We start from the raw sequence: 5892 nt of genomic DNA, 5'->3' as shown, positions 1-5892 counted from the left end.
ACACACCATGTGACAACATACACACACATTGAAGTTCTTCATTTTGTTATGACTAGGTAAAAATGCAGCTGCTCAAAGCATGTGGAGCACTAGATAAGAGATGGAGTCTTCGGATTGACTTCATCTGGGTAAGGGGTTAGCTTAAACCTTATAAATGTATTAGGTTCTGTGTGGCAGGGGACTCCACTTCCCAGTGGCCTGCTTGTGTGTCTGGAAAGGGAGCAACCCGGGTCGTGTTTATAATTTTGCTTGTGGCTAAAATAAATCAGCACTAGATGAAGAAAGACAGACTCCTTTATTATTCAGAGCTGTCCAATTAAAGAACTGGGGTACTACACTAGAGATTGCTAGGTGGATAGATGGGAGTGGAATCCGGGTCCCTCTCTGATGTATCTTAACCAGGGATCTTGTGCTCTTCCCTCACCGGCGTTCTCTCCAGGTCCTGTAAAGTGCAACTACACCTCCAATCAGAATGTCCACACAGCATTTTGCATTCACAAAAATCAGAGAAAAGTAGTTTGTTTCACCTGTTTCTGCATGATCAGGTGAGAGTGTTTCAGTTCATGGACTGTAGGCATGTGAAAGATATCACCCAGTTCTTCTAACCAGGAACTCAGAGAGATGAGGCGGAACACTTGGATATATAAAAAATAACCGTGCTGGTTTATTCAAAGGATCACAGGTAAAATTAACATTACACGTCCAGGCATCTTCCACCCCCAAACCTGCGCGCAGGCAGCATGGAGGATAAAAGACCCTGAACCCTTATGCCTATACAATTTTATCCCTTGGTTGGGCTAGCCCATGCTACACAGGTACGTCAACCGTGACGTCACCTGATATGCCAGCTTCACAGCTGGCCGTAGCAGTAGTCAAAACATGGAGAGAATTAATGTGTGTGTGAGTGTTGATCATGTGGTGTGTATCTAAAAACATACAGGACGTTCAGGGACATGTCCGGACATTAAGCCTCAGAAGATATTATGATTAAGATTACGGCTAAACATATCATAATAATAACAATATTCATCCTGCCTGCTGACTTTTTCTATCTGGTTGTCCTTGGGGCCCCCATGCAGCCTGCAGACCTCATGACAATGAACTAAGCATTTAACAGCCTGAGCATAGACAGCCTGTCTCCACTAAACTAATACAACAAATATCTAATCAATATCTATCTAACTAAGAAATTACCTAACACGTGTTTAATGTTGGGTGGGATGGCAATTGCCGAGATGCTGTCCCTGTCTATCCGGCATGGCAGTGATGCGGTTGGCACTGGTGTAGTTAATGCCTATGAAGTCAGTGGGGTACTTGGTGATCTGGACACTTGAAGTGTTAAACAGTGCTGCAAGCAGTGATACAGCAGTGGTTGAGAGGAAGGAACTACTGAGGGAAGGAATCCAGAGCCTGACGTGGGCCAAGAGAATCAGGAGGGACCATTAATAGATTGGAGACAGGTGAAGAGTAAGGTAGAGAGGATGGACAAAAATGTCATCTCAGACTCTGAGTCTTTGGCTGAGGCTTCACAGTTTGTGGCAGGAGACATGTACACACTGGAAGAGATAAATGGATTTTTGGATGAAACTTTTGAGTCAGTGATTACTTTCCAGCTTCAGAAAAATGTATTAGGTAATGTGTTACTTTGCAAATGATTGTTGGAGTAAATCACCTTGATGAGAATAGGCTGTTTAGGCTAAAGAAACATGTTACTGCTCTGAGGAAAATGGCTAAAGCTAGAACACAGAGAAATGTGAAAAAATACATCACACCAGAATAACCAAAAATGATCATGCATCACAGGGTGACATCTTTTTCTGTCTGTTATTACTGCTTTTTGTGTGCTTCTCTTCTACTTTTTCTCTATGCAGAATCTTACAGTATGAATTTAAATATCACTGGAGGCAGGGCAGGAAGAAGAGAGCTGTAATGGCAGAGATGATAAATCAGAAAAAAACTTGATGTTGTTTTTCTTCAAGAGACTTGTAGCAGTGAGGTAGATTGGAGTCTGAGGTGGAGGGGCCAGTATGTCCTCGGTTACTGTACTAATTTCAGTGATTAGGCTCTGTCATTTAAGCCACGGCTGAGGTAGTGAAATGGTGGATAGTGCTGATTAAGACAGCGATAACGAGGTGTAGGTTTTGTTTTATTAATGTTTGTTATCCCCGTCAAGGCACAGAGAAGTTGGAAATTTGTAAAAACTTGAGAAATTGTTTGGTTCATTGTAGACACCTGGGTGGTTACTGGAAATATACAGTTGATTTTGCATTAGATAGAGTGGGAGAAGAGCCTCACTTACAGTCACCCTCATGTTTACAGTATCTGGTTTGATTAGACAGTCTGACTTAGCAGATACATGGAGAACAAAGTTCCCCTGTGACAGACAGTATTCTTGGGTAAAGGCAGGAAGTAGCAGGCTTTTTGCAGCCAGGCTGGGCAGGCTTTACATCTCTGTCTTTTTGGTTAATGAGTAGTTTTAGTCAGCCAGTTGGTTTCACCAGATGGATTTCACCGATCACCATCTGGTGGTCATTGAGTTCTGTTTCCCCTCAACTATAAGACCTACATCATAGTGGGATTTTAACAGTAATCTGCTAAAAGATAAACATTTTACAGACAAGTTTGATGTTTATTTATTGAGACTCTTGCAGGACAAAGAAGGGGCTTTTTACTTCTCTAAGGCAGTGGTGGGAGGTGGGTAAGGCTCAGATTAGAGTCTTCTGTCAGCAGTAGACTGATTTTTCTTCAGCTAAAATAAAAAAGGTTATGAATTTTTTTTTAGAAAAAGAAATAAAAGATACTGAAAATAATTGATGTAGTTAAGTGTTCTGTTCGGGTCTGTTCAGCTCTGTCAGACCCAGGGCATCTTTATGGCTGTGTAACTCCACATAATCAAATATGTTTTATTCTTAAACAGTGTAAAAACCTAGCACTGATCAAGAAATGTTAAAATTTGCCCTTTACCTTTTTTAGATTATACAACATCAGGGTTAAAACTATGTTATAGTCAAATTTGGCCAGAGGAAAAAATAATACATCTACAAATAAAGTAAGATTTTTTCACACCTGCTCATTTCTATTTGAATGACACGCAAGGGGTTGGGGACACATGTAGGGAAGTCTGCCAAACAAGCACAAGCTGAGCACTCAATAGCTATTTACACAAAAAAGCCCCCCATTTGCAGATTTTGTACTACACGCTCCCTCTGTTCAGCTCAGTTTGACCCGGAGCATCTTTATGGCTTTGTCAGTCCACATAATCAAAGATGTCTTATTCTGAAACAATGTAAAAACCTACTAATAATCACCAAATGTAAAAATTCACACACACACACACACACACACACACACACACACACACACACACACACACACACACACACACACAGCCAGCCCCCATCGAATGCAGCAATCCTATGCATCGCAATCAGGGCAGTGTCTTCGTGTGTGTTCGTTGCAAATAAATCTTTTGCACTTGGTGCATGTGTACTGTGTCTTCCTCTCCGTCTTGGGTCCACACAATGCACATCGCTTCTTGGTTCCGGCAGCAACCTAGAAAAATGAAAAGATAAGAAATTAGAATTTGCACTTAGTCTCTCTCTCTCTCTCTCTCTCTCTCCCAAAGCACGAGTGTCACACATACAGTATTATGCCACAGCATTACACACTTACCTGAGGCTGTGGTGACTGTGAAACTGTAGGTCTGGTTGATGGGCCAGCTGCATCCTCCCCCTGAATCCTCCTCACAATGGCTGCAGAGGCTGGTGTTCATGGAACATGCTGTCTCGTCTGCATGTACGGTGTCACCAGGGCCTTACCCAGTTCCTCCATGAAAAATCTCCTTCTCTAGAGCTTCCTCCTGTTCCACTCTGGGTTCACAGCCGTCCAGACGACAAAGGCGTTGTATGCTGAGATGTCCAACATGTCAAAGAAAAGCACCAGTTGCCAGCGTAGTGTCCTCCTCTTGCAGCTGTATGCAGTCACCAGCTTGTCCATGTTGTCCATGTTGTCCACCCCTCCTTTTGTGGCATTGTAGTCCAGGATAATCTGTGGTTTTTGGCCACAGATTGTCCCTTCTCGATGCTGTGTGCTCATGAGAAGAACATTCTTCCCTTTTCTTGGCACATAGGAAACCAGGGTCGTGTCATCCGTGTACATGAACTTGGAGGAACTGATAGGCTTGTCCTTTGTCTGAAGCAGTTCTGGTGGGAGCTCTGGCTTGTTCTTCCAAATCGTTCACACCATAGTCAGCTTCCTCTTCAACAGTTCCTGTCCCAGCTTGTACAAGGTGAAAAAGTTGTCACAGGTAATGTTGTGTCCCTTGAGTTTTGCACACAGGTCCAGGACAACTCTCATCGCCTGGTTACGCTCGGGGACTCCTCCCTCTGGTTTCCTTGTGTACACCTGCAGGTTCTAGGTGTATGACGTAGCAGCATCGCAGGCAGCCCAGATCTTGATGCCATACCTAACCAGCTTCGATGGCATATACTGCCTGAATGGGCAGCGGCCCCAAAACGGCATCAGCTGCTCATCCACGGTGACATTAGGCCCGGGGTTGAAAACCTGGGGGAGGTGGTGCACCCACTTGTCCCACACTGTCCTGATGGCTGCCAGTTTGTCTGTCTGTCGTCGAGCTGCTCTGTCTTCTCGGTTATCAAAGCGGATAACCCTGGAAATCACTTGGAATTTGTCCAAGGACATTGTTGCCCAGAATATGGCCCTGCCATTTTCAGCTGACCACAGGGAATGCAGCGATTCTCCTTTGGACTTGAACACTCCAGCCAGGTACAGCAGACCAAGGCAGGCGTACATCAGTACCATGTCCATGACCTTCCACCTCTCTCCATAAACACGCCTACCTTCGCGGTTTGTGCAGTCCAGGATTATATTGAGGATGGAATCTGGCATTAGCTGATGGAAAGCTGACTTGATGTTCGAGACATGGCTGATTGCCATTCTAGTTGGCCCTGGTTCCATTGTAATAACATTAGCTGCAAGGCAGGGTGGCTGCTTTGAGGGGTGAGAAGACCATGAAACCTCCCTGGATTTCGCCATGAACACTTCTCCTGCTTTTTCCTCAAATGATGGTCCTGGAGCTGGCTCAGCCTGTAATTGTTTCAAAATAATAAATCACAATTACAATAAATTCTCAAACACAGCACATTTTAGCAAACAGACTGTATATTGCATTGTTATAACTTACTTCTCCCTGCTGCTCCGCGCTTTCAGCCACGCGCTCCACAGAAACAATTCCTTTTGTTTTCCTCTTTCGTTTCCCGCCTGAGGATGGCTGAAAACACAGTAATAATAGCAAAGGTTACAAATGAGCAAGCTCTAACTATCACACAGAGTGTTTTTTATCAAACAGATGGCGTATTGCACTGGAATCTAAGTCTAACCTCAGTACTTGGAATGAAATCTTGGCCCAAGACATCATCATCGAAGTCGCTGGGGCTTTCAGAAACCTCGGAGATGTGGTCCTCAATTTCGAAAATCTCCTCGTCTTCATCCCGATCAGAAAATTCGCTCTCCTCGAAGATCATCTTCAGGGCCATGTCGGTGGAGACTCGGCGTGCCATAGTTGCTGGTTCAGCGTACAGTAGAAAAAGGAAGAAGGCATCCAGCTGTCCTGGTTTTATTCTCTCTGGCCAACACCTTGGGGGGGAAACATTCTCTGCAACTCAGGATGAGCTGTAATTACTCTGTCTTTGTAGCAGAGGGCTGTCAAGGTGACCATGCAGATGCAAATTGCATGGCCATACTGATTGCGCCAGGTGGAGACATTCTCTGCAACTCAGGATGAGCTGTAGTTACTCTGTTTTTGTGGCAGAGGGCTGTCAAGGTGACCATGCAGATGCAAATAGCATGGCCATACTGATTGCGCCAGGTGGA

The 5892-nt window shown here is 44.4% G+C and overlaps 1 pseudogene; it reads right to left on the bottom strand.

The window, feature by feature from the left end:
* Positions 1-3367: 3367 nt before the first annotated feature.
* LOC109971405 (piggyBac transposable element-derived protein 4-like) lies at positions 3368-5579 on the bottom strand (annotated as a pseudogene).
* Positions 5580-5892: the final 313 nt, after the last annotated feature.

The sequence above is a fragment of the Monopterus albus genome, unplaced genomic scaffold (genome assembly GCF_001952655.1).
Source record: "Monopterus albus unplaced genomic scaffold, M_albus_1.0 scaffold223.1, whole genome shotgun sequence".
NCBI lineage: Eukaryota > Metazoa > Chordata > Actinopteri > Synbranchiformes > Synbranchidae > Monopterus > Monopterus albus.
The sequence above is the reverse complement of the archived record's forward strand: the minus strand, read 5'-3'. Positions and strand labels throughout refer to the sequence as shown.